Raw genomic sequence first — 12,056 nt, forward strand, 5'->3', positions numbered from 1 at the left:
AATACTATTTTTAGTTAAGATGGAAATCATGAGTAAGTTTCAAACTAATTCCGATATTAATTTTTTCAAAGTAATAACAGAATTCAAGACAGAATTATAATATTTTTCAATACCTCTAACCATTAAAGATGAAGAACGAGACTCAATCTTGAAAAATATTAATGCATTAATCAAAATAAAGAAAAAAAATTACATTATCAATGCATAAAACCAAACAGAACCTCTGACCTTTAACAAGAGAGGTTTAGTTACTCATGACAATCTAAAACTAATGAGATGTTGGATAAATCCAATTATGACTTGATGATTGATCACTGATGACGCTTGTGAACCATATGTTCACTTATTTATATTCTAAATCCTAACAGCTAAATCTTATATTTTTAGAAGAAGTTAATGCTAACTAATTATTTAAATATTGAATCTTCGGTTGAATTTAGAGTTTCCTGGGAGTGGACATTGGACTTGGCGCTGGATTTCATGGATTGGCACTGGGCTTTGATGACTTCTGAATCCCTAGAAGTTGAAAGATCACTTGAAGTCGGGTTCCGAAATTGGACGTTAGGCACTCAGTGTGTTGAAATTAGGTGGTGCTAGGCGACACTTCTCAAAGTTGAGCACCAGCCCATTTTGTCCCTTCCAGGTGCACGAAGGCGTTGGGCTTTAGGTGAGTGAAGTAAGGCACCCAATTGGGCGTTGAGCTTGGAGGTTTGGGCGCCCAGCTTGGTGTCCTGGAGCTGGGCTCAGAAGTTGGGCGCCAGTGTTGGGCGCAGGGCTTGCTCCTGCTGGCGCTGGGCTTGGGTCCTTGAAGCCTGGCACCAGCTTTTCTTCCTTCTCCTAAGAGTTTGCTTTGTATTTCTTTATTAATTTTATCTTGATTATTTTAAAACAAATCCTAAAAATACAAACATTCTAAAACAACTCCAAACATATGATTAGTCATAAAAACTTTACTAAAAATAGAAGAACTTTGAATTAAATCTAAGAAAATTATTTTAAAGAAGTCCTAAAAACTACTAAATATGCCTAGGCATCAATTTTCTTCTTGCATTTCTTGTGCGATGGTCTTTTTCCTTTTTTGAAAGGTTTTCGTACTGTAGTTGTTTTTTTTCTTCTTGTGACATTACTTCTGGCAATAGTCCTTCTCCACTTAACCACTATTGGTGGATTTTTTTTAAAAAATAAATTTTTTAATAATGGTGGGATTTGAACCCCCCAAAGCTTATTTCTATTACAATTGAACAAATTTTTTAAAAAAGGATTCGATCATTTTGTCTCAAAATAATATTATCAAGGACCAAAGTGTCATTTTTTTTGGACAGAAATTACCTTGTTCTTGAAGAAAATAGACTAGGATCAGATTGGGTCTTTACTCTTTTAATATCAATAAAATATAACTCTTATTATAATTTATTGACAAAATAGAGAAACACTATATATATATATGCAGCATTTCCATGTGTTATGCTGTGTCCCATGTAAAAAATATAAATTAGCGTCTTAGTATATCGTGTCTCTGTCAGTGTTCATATTTGCAATTTGGTGCAAAACTTTGATTGGAAGTACTATTGAACCATAAGTTAAGTGATTTTGATTTTTCCACTAATACTTTCAACATTGATGAACTTTAGTTGAATTATAATGTTGAATGTGTTAGTTGTAAAATTGTTAGATGGGGTTAAACTTTAAATGTGTGTTGCTTTTGCATTTATAAATAGGGGACTTCTAGCCTTGGTTATTTACATCACGAGCACACAAAGCATTGCAATTAAGGAAAGTAATATTTTATTAAGCTTCTTTTGTTTTAGTGAGATACTTTTGAAGTTAATTGTAATATTGTAGAGAGTCTGTGATATAAATTAAGAGTGTCAGTGAGGAGAATACACTAGATTTTAGGTAGACTTTCTAGTATTCATTAGTTACCATAAATTATAGTATAATAGTATCCACTGTGATTACACTATATTGTAATTACAACTAAATATAACATTTTCAGAGTTTTGGCCCATGCCCAACAATTTTGGGATTTTTTGTCTTAAATTTAAGGTACTATTCACTTGTAGTTTACTGTCTACCTGTAAGGTACTATTTCACTTGTATGGTATTGTTCATTTATATAGTGCTATTTATGTATACAGTTTTACTGCGTATACAAATTTGCTTGTTGATTTTACTAATAATTCTTTACATCAATTTTGATGCGCTTCCACTCACACCCAATGTTTAATATGCTAGGAGTGTACCTGTTTCTAATTATCTCTGAAAAGTACAAAATTATACATTATATAATTTCATTCATAAAAATAAGAAATAATGTACAAATATAATACTTCATAGTTTCAAATATGTACACTTTATGTATCGTAAGAGAGAAAATTTATATGATTTTCTTAAATTGATTTTGGTTACATCCATGTATTGTTTGACTCTACACCAATCACAATTTTAAACCATAAAAAGCCAGTGAACATTGGTTATGAACAACAATTTATAAGTGAAGCAATAGAATTGTAAGTTGTGGTTTAAAATCAAGATTTTATTAATCATGATTTAAGCGGTTGCATCTCTATAAATTTTGATTCAAAACAGAAGGAAGGAAAACAAACTAAAATACTCATTTGATAGTCATGGAAAAGAATATGCTTATATATGGAGACTATGTTGGCAAATCAAACAAACTAGTGATGGATCTACTTTCTCTAGTAAAAATCCTATTGTAGTGCTTGTCAAGTGGGATGACTTTGAAAATCTCCTTGCACAATCTCGCAAACTCTTCTTTCTTCCTTCTCTGTTCTGGCTTTCCCGATTAGATCAGTACCTTTTTTCATTGAGATCCTTTGAAATCACTTAACACACATATCAAGGCATCGAATGATAATAAGAGAGGATTCAAATAAAAGAAAATAAAAGTCAAAAAAGCATGTTTTCAATCATAGCACAAAATTAGGAAGGAGAATGTAAAACCATGCAAATCATATAAATAAGTGTATGAAAGATTGATAAAATCCACTCAATTAAGCACAATTTAAACCATAAAATAGTGGTTTATCATCCTTTTTCTCTCTTCCTTACCGGAAGGGCAATCTTATGGCCTTCACCTCCCGCCCGGGCCAGAAATAGAACCCATCCCCTTTTTGATCCATTCATTTTTGCAAGCCGTTGAAGAAGCTCAATTTTACGGGACAAGCTCAGTTTTAAGCCAAGAATTTGCTCAGTTTCTAGAAATTAGATTGATGAAATTATTTTCCAGATCAATTCACAAAGGGTGATCGATCGAGGGATGCTCCAGTGTGAGTCTTATTAAACAGTCATTTGAATTTGTTACATCTTCGTCATTTACAGTTAACTTAAACTAACAAGATCAAGATGGTCGAGTGAGCCTAGATATTAATGACAACTTGCAATTACGTGTAGAGGTGGGTGTACAAACACATCAGTGTTTCATAAGCTTCATGGAAGTCATAAATATCTCAAAATGTGGGCTTAACAATGATGATGAATATGTTGAGGCATAAGAGATTATTGCAAATAGTGGCGAAAATAGAGGATTAACTCCATCAATACAATCACAATCCTCAGAAAGTTCTTGAACTCCATAGTATTTGACTCACTTTTTGTCATTGAATTTTGAGGCAATGCACCAAAATCCAATTCCAAGACAAATTGGTTTTGCAACAGGTGAGTATGGGTTCAATGTAGACGGAGGTCACAATTTTGTTATTGGTAAATGTTTTCAAAGCAAGGAAAATGGAATGTTGGTTGTTAAGAGTTATAGCATTTTCCAAGCTATTGACTACAAGATTTTTGAAAATAAGTGGCTAAAACACATAGTTTGGGAGAGTTTGCAATTCGTTGATCTGAGTGCCACTTAGATTTGTGAGATATTCAATTTAAGTATTACCTGAGAAACCTAGTAAAATATCTAAAGTTCTTAGATTGGTGAATATCCAATCTAAGTCGCTAATTAATCTTGAGAGGGCTTGAGAAAATAAATAATGTTCTTAAGTTAGTGGGGGTATCTAGTCCGAGTCATGCTTGAGAATGTTAGGAGAATATCCAAATTTCTTGGGTTAGGTTACAATGCTTGAGGATGAGACGTATGTATTTTTAGGCCAGACCAATATATATTGTTTGTGTACAAGTTTTGATCGCTTATATCTTTCATCTAAAGGTTATTATTTATATTGTGTTCGAAAGTTAGTTTTCTTACATATTTAGCTTTGTCAAAGATACCTTACAAAACAATTTCAAAAGCCATATGAAGTTCATTAAAACCTTACAAGTTGTTTTATTAAAATCAAGGTATCTAATAATTTGTTTTAGAGAACTTCAAACAAAGTTTTGAACTCAATCGCAAACTCATTCTGTTGCATGCTATAACACTTTTTTTAATACGAGATTATGCTTAGGATCATAAGTCCATTCTAATCTGGATATTATATTGACTTAAGACTCAACACTTCTAGACACGACATCAAATAAGTCAACTTAATAGTTGTGGCAGATTTTTTCGAAGTTAAGTAATAAATGTAACTATAACTGTAACTTGTGTTAGATTAGTAAATTGTCAATCATTTAGGTTTGTTTTGTGAAAATAATTGATGAGAATTAAGGGCAAATGAGAAGCGTATATTTGATAAATGATTATTCCAAAAGTTTATGTAATAAAATATAAGTATGTTGGAATCGTGTGACATATTTGTGGTAAAACTTGTAATTTTGTGATAATTCTTGTAACACATTTTGTGATCGTAACGTGTTAGTTTCCTATGAATGGTCTATGGTAAAACTTGTTATTTTGTGATAATTCGTGTAACGTGTTTGTTTTTGAATTGTTTTTATTAAATCTCCTTCTATTGAATGTTATACATTATTTTTCAACTGTTGTCCTTTTTAATTTTTTGGTAGGTTAATTGTATAACAGGTTTGTGGCATTTTAAGACATGGCTCCCAAAAAGCATACATGTAGAAAAGATGAACAAAAAAAAAAATGTTGCTAGTCACAATTATTAACATAATGTTGGATTAGATTTATGTGTTTAGGATTAGACAAACTAATATATTTGAGTTTATTATGCAGAATGTAGATGGACACTTGAGTTAATTATGCAGAATGTAGATGGACACTCAATGTCAAGTGCATGCTAGAAATTTGGCCATTCAAAGGAAGTTCTAGGTAGCAAGCTTCGTTGCATTGACGAGCCAGAGATTATTAAACTTCTTAACTATCCATGATTGCAATGTTCGTATATGTTTGCAATCTTTTATATGTGATTCTAATGCTAATATTTTTGTATGCATAGGGTGCATTCATGATGAGGTCTTCGCTAGGCCAAATGATTCTGGTGAACCAAAAGCTGCAGCAAAGAAGGCTACTCTGGAGGATATGGAGTTTGGGTTCCTTTTGTCTATCAATGTACAAAGAATGGATCTTGCTCTCTTGTTGCACATTATTGAGGCATTTAGATTCGAACGATGTGCATTGAAGTGAACTCTTTTACCATTCCAGTTCGAGTTGATAATGTTTGTCATGTGTTTGGGATTCCAAACGAGGGTAAGTAATGGTGATGTAAGAAAGAATTGTAGTTTTAGCAATTATTTCCTCTTTGATGAGCGAATAATTTATAGGCTTTTTGCCATTGTTTTTAGTATGTTTTAGCTAGTTTTTATTATATTTTTATTAGTTTTTATTTAAAATTCACTTTTTTGGACTTTACTATGAGTTTGTGTGTTTTTCTGTGATTTCAGGTATTTTCTGGCTGAAATTGAGGGACCTGAGCAAAAATCTGATTCAGAGGCTGAAAAGGACTGCAGATGCTATTGGATTCTGACCTCCCTGTATTCAAAGTGGATTTTCTGGAGCAATAGAAGCCCAATTGGCGCGTTCTCAATTGCGTTGGAAAGTAGACATCCTGGGCTTTCCAGCAATATATAATAGTTCATACTTTGCCCGAGATTTGATGGCTCAAACCGGCGTTCCAAATCAGCTCAAGAATTCCCGGCGTTAAACGCAGGAACTGGCACAGAAGTGGGAGTTAAACGCCCAAACTGGCGCAAAAGCTAGCGTTTAACTCCAAGAAAAGTCTCTACACATGAAAGCTTCAATGATCAGCCCAAGCACACACCAAGTGTGCCCGGAAGTGGATTTTTACGTCATTTACTCATTTTTGTAAACCGTAAGCTACTAGTTCTCTATAAATAGGACCTTTTGCTATTGTATTTTTATCTTTGACTAGTCTTATGCTATCTTAGATCACGTTTTGGGGGCTGGCCTCACGGCCATGCCTAGACCTTGTTCTTATGTATTTTCAACGGTGGAGTTTCTACACACCACAGATTAAGGTGTGGAGCTTTGCTATACCTCGAGTATTAATGCAATTACTACTATTTTCCATTCAATTCATCTTATTCTTGTTCTAAGATATTCACTTGCACCCAAGAACATGATGAATGTGATGATTATGTGATGCTCATCATCATTCTCACTTATGAACGCGTGCCTGACAACCACTTCCGTTCTACATGCAAACAAGGCTTGAGTGTTTATCTCTTGGATTCCTTAATCAAAATCTTCATGGTATAAGCTAGAATTGATGGCGGCATTCTTGAGAATCCGGAAAGTCTAAACCTTGTCTGTGGTATTCCGAGTAGGATTCAAGGATTGAATGACTGTGACGAGCTTCAAACTCGCGATTGTGGGGTGTTAGTGACAGACGCAAAAGAATCACTGGATTCTATTCCGACGTGATCGAGAACCGACAAATGAATAGCCGTGCTGTGACAAAGTGCGTTGAACATTTTCACTGAGAGGACGGGACTGTAGCCATTGACAACGGTGATGCCCAACATACAGCTTGCCATGGAAAGGAGTAAGAAGGATTGGATGAAGACAATAGGAAAGCAGAGAGACGGAAGGGACAAAGCATCTCCATACGCTTATCTGAAATTCTTACCAATGAATTAGATAAGTATCTCTATCTTTGTTTTATGTTTTATTCATCTTTTAATTATCAATCCTCCATAACCATTTGAATCTGCCTAACTGAGATTTACAAGATAACCATAGCTTGCTTCAAACCAACAATCTCCGTGGGATCGACCCTTACTCGCATAAGGTTTGTTACTTAGACGACCCAGTACACTTGCTGGTTAGTTGTGCGAAGTTGTGATAAAGAGTTGAGTTTGCAATTGAGCGTACCATGTTGATGGCGCCATTGATGATCACAATTTCGTGCACCAAGTTTTTGGCGCCGTTGCCGGGGAATTAAATGTCCTAACTACAATTTCGCATTTGTTCCCTGCAATAACAGTGCCAAATTTTTGATCCGGCAACAACACCAAGTTTTTGGCGCCGTTGCCGGGGATTGTTCGAGTTTGGACAACTGACTGTTCATCTTGTTGCTTAGATTAGGTATTTTTCTTTAGAATTTTTAAGAATGAATTCTAGAGTTTCAAGGTGATGTTTTCATCATCACCAAAGCTGATTGATTCTCATCAATTTAGTTCTTGAATGTAATGTCCTGCTGAAACTTGGCTAGCCATGTCTAATTTCTTTAGACTGCAGCTTTAGACTAACATTGCATGATTCCTGGAATTCTCATTAAGAATTTTGAATCTCTTATTTTACTTCTCCATATAATTTTCAAAAAAAAACTTATAAAATCTTAAAATCAAAAATATTTTTATGTTTCTTGTTTGAGTCTAGTGTCTAATTTTAAGTTTGGTGTCAATTTCATGTCTTTATTTTTCTAATTTTCGAAAATTACATGCATTATGTTCTTCATTGATCTTCAAGTTGTTCTTGATGATTTCCTTGCTCTGATCTTTAAATTCTCTTGTCTTGAGGGTTTTGTTGTTTCTCATATGCATTCTCAATCTGTTAGTGTCAGTAGTATACAAACTTCTAAATTTGGTGTCTTGCATGCATTGTTTATTTGATCTTAGTGGTATTTTGATTATTCCTCATCATTAAAAATTCAAAAAATTTTTTAATTTGTGTCTTTTCAAGTCAATAATATAGAGAATTGAAGATTCAGAACATACAGCAGAGGAATTACACAGAAAAAGCTGGGCGTTCAAAACGCCCAGTGAAGAAGGAAAACTGGCGTTTAAACGCCAGCCAGGGTACCTGGCTGGGCGTTTAACGCCTAAAAAGGGTAGCATTTTGGGCGTTAAATGCCAGAATGGATACCATTCTGGGCGTTTAATGCCAGGATGATATAAGAGGGAAGATTTTGTTTTTAATTCAATTTTTTTTTCAAGTTTTCATAATTTTTCAAAATCAAATCTTTTTTAAATCATATCTTTTCAATCATATATTTTCAAAATCAATTTCTTTCCACTTTTCAAAAATACTTGCTAACAATTAATGATTTGATTCAACATTTCAAGTATGTTGCATTTTCTGTTGAGAAAGGTTTAATGTCTGAATCATATCTTTTAAATTTCTTGTTAGCCAAGTCATTAATTTTAAAAAAATCAAATCTTTTTAAATTGTTTTTCCATCATATCTTTTCAATCATATCTTTTCAATCATATGTTTTCAATCACATCTTTTTCAAAATTAATTTTCAAGCATATCTTGTTGATTTCTACTTTCAAAAATCTTTTTCAAAAATCACTTTATTTCTTTTCCAACTTTAATTTTCGAAAATCATTCATCAAATTTTCAAAATTTCTTTTAAAATCTTTTTAATTTATTTTCGAAAATTCTTCCCCTCTTCTCACATCCTTCTATTTATGGACTAACACTCCTCCATTATCAATAATTTGAATTCTATCTTTCTAGATAAGTTTGAATTCTTCTTCTACCCTCTCCTTCTATTCTTCTTTTCCTCTAACACCTCAAGAAATCTCTATACTGTGACATAGAGGATTCCATACTTTCTTGTTCTCTTCTCTTTCATATGAGCAGGAGCAAAGACAAAAGCATTCTTGTTGAGGCTGATCCTGAACGTGAAAGGACCTTGAAGCGAAAGCTAAGAGAAGCTAAAGGACTACTCTCTGTAGAGGACCTAACATAAATCTTCAAAAAAGAAGAAGACATGGCAGCCGAAAATAACAACAATGCCAACAATGCAAGGAAGGTGCTGGGTGACTTTACTGCACCTACTCCCGACTTCTATGGGAGAAGCATCTCTATCCCTGCCATTGGAGCAAACAACTTTGAGCTTAAGCCTCAATTAGTTTCTCTAATGCAACAGAATTACAAGTTCCATGGACTTCCATTGGAAGATCCTCATCAGTTTTTAGCCAAATTCTTGCAAATCTGTGACACTGTCAAGACCAATGGGGTTGACCCTGAGGTCTACAGACTTATGCTATTCCCTTTTTCTATAAGAGACAAAGCTAGGATATGGTTGGACTCACAACCTAAAGAAAGCCTGAACTCTTGGGAAAAGCTAGTCAATGCCTTCTTGGCAAAGTTCTTTCCACCTTAAAAATTGAATAAGCTTAGAGTGGAAGTCCAAACCTTCAGATAGAAGGAAGGTGAATCCCTCTATGAAGCTTGGGAAATATACAAACAATTGGTCAGAAAGTGTCCTTCTGACATGCTTTCTGAATGGAGCATCATAGGTATCTTCTATGATGGTCTGTCTGAACTGTCCAAGATGTCATTGGACAGCTCTGCTGGAGGATCTCTTCATCTGAAGAAGACGCCTGTAGAAGCTCAAGAACTCATTGAAATGGTTGCAAATAACCAATTCATGTACACTTCTGAAAGGAATCCTGTGAACAATGGGACGAATCAGAAGAAAGGAGTTATTGAGATTGATACTCTGAATGCTATATTGGCTCAGAACAAAATATTGACTCAGCAAGTCAATATGATTTTTCAAAGTCTGTCTGGAATGCAAGCTGCACCAGGCAGTGCTAAGGACGCTTCATCTGAAGAAGAAGCTTATGATCTTGAGAGCCCATCAATGGTAGAGGTGAATTACATGGGAGAACCCTATGGAAACACCTATAATCCTTCATGGAGAAATCACCCAAATCTCTCATGGAAGGATCAACAGAGACCTCAACAAGGTTTCAACAACATAATGGTGGAAGAAACAGGTTTAGAAATGGCAAGCCTTTTCCATCATCTTCTCAGCAACAGACAGAGAATTCTAAGTAGAGCCACTCTGACTTCGCAACCATGGTCTCTGATCTAAACAAAACCACTCAAAGTTTCATGACTGAAACAAGGTCCTCCATTAGAAACTTGGAGGCACAAGTGGGTCAGATGAGTAAGAAAGTTACTGAACTCCCTCCTAGTACTCTTCCAAGCAATACAGAAGAGAATCCAAAAGGAGAGTGTAAGGACATCAACATGGCCAAATTCGGAGAGGAGGAAGAGGTAATGATCACCACTGAGGAAGACCTCAATGGACGTCCAATGGCCTCCAATGAGTTCCCTAATGAGGAACCATGGGAATCTGAGGCTCATACTGAGACCATAGAAATTCCATTGAAATTACTTCTGCCATTCATGAGCTCTGATGAGTACTCTTCCTCTGAAGAGGACGAAGATGTCACTGAGTAGCAAGTTGCTAAGTACCTTGGGGCAATCATGAAGCTAAATGACAAGTTATTTGGTAATGAGACTTGGGAGGATGAACCCCCTTTGCTCACCAAAGAACTGGATGACTTGACTAGGCAGAGATTACCTCAAAAGAGACAAGACCCTGGGAAGTTCTCAATACCTTGTACATTAGGCACCATGACCTTCGAGAAGGCTCTGTGTGACCTAGGGTCAAGCATAAACCTCATGCCTCTCTCTGTCATGGAGAAGCTAGGGATCTTTGAGGTACAAGCTGCAAGAATCTCACAAGAGATGGCAGACAATTCAAGTAAACAAGCTTATGTACTTGTAGAGGATGTTCTGGTAAAGGTTGAAGACCATTACATCCCTACTGATTTCATAGTCCTAGAGACTGGGAAGTGCATGGATGAATCCATCATCCTTGGCAGACCCTTCCTAGCCACAGCAAAGGCTATGATTGATGTTGACAGAGGGGAATTGATCATTCAAGTGAATGAAGAATCCTTTGTGTTTAAGGCTCAAGGATACCCCTCTGTAACCATGGGGAGGAAGCATGAAGAGCTTCCCTCAAAACAGAGTCAAACAGAGCCCCCACGGTCAAACTCTATGTTTGGTGTTGGGAGGCCACAACCAACTTCTAAGTTTGGTGTTGAACCGCCATATTCAAACTCTAAGTTTGGTGTTGGGAGGTTCCAACATTACTCTGAGTATCTGTGAGGCTCCATGAGTGCCCACTGTCAAGCTACTGACATTAAAGAAGCGCTTGTTGGGAGGCAACCCAATGTTATATTTATCTATTTTCCTTTGTTATTTTACGTTTTTTTAATAGGTTGATGATCATGGGAAGTCACAAAATCAATTGAAAAAGAAAAAATAGCATGAAAAACAGAAAGAAAAATAGCACACCCTAGAGGAAAATCTGCTGCTATTTAAACGCTAGTGAAGATAGCAGAATGGGCATTTAACGCCCAGTCTGGCACCATTCTGGGCTTTTAACGCCAGAAAGGGGCACCAGACTGGCGTTTAACGCCAGGAATGGGCAAGAAGCTGGCGTTAAACGCCAGAAATGGGCACCAGCCCGGTGTTTAACTCCAGGATTGGCAGAAGGAGCATTTTTGCACGCCACTTGGTGCAGGGATGAGCTATCCTTGACACCTCAGGATCTGTGGACCCCACAGGATCCCCACTTACCCCACCACTCTCTCTCTTCTTCACCTATTCACCAATCACCTCAATACCTCTTCCCCAAAAACCTCTCACCTATCAAATCCCACAATTCTCTTCACCACTCACATCCATCCTTCATAAAACCCCACCTACCTTACCATTCAAATTCAAACCACTTTCCCTCCCAAACCCACCCACAATGGCCGAGCCTTACCCCTCTCTCCACCCCTATATAAACCCTTCTTCACTCCTTCATTTTCACACAACCTAAACACTGCTTCTCCCCCTTGGCCGAAACACAAAGCCCCCCTCCATCTCCTCTATTTCTTCTTCTTCTACTATCTTCTTTCTTCTTTTGCTC

This window comes from Arachis hypogaea, chromosome 6 (genome assembly GCF_003086295.3).
Source record: "Arachis hypogaea cultivar Tifrunner chromosome 6, arahy.Tifrunner.gnm2.J5K5, whole genome shotgun sequence".
NCBI lineage: Eukaryota > Viridiplantae > Streptophyta > Magnoliopsida > Fabales > Fabaceae > Arachis > Arachis hypogaea.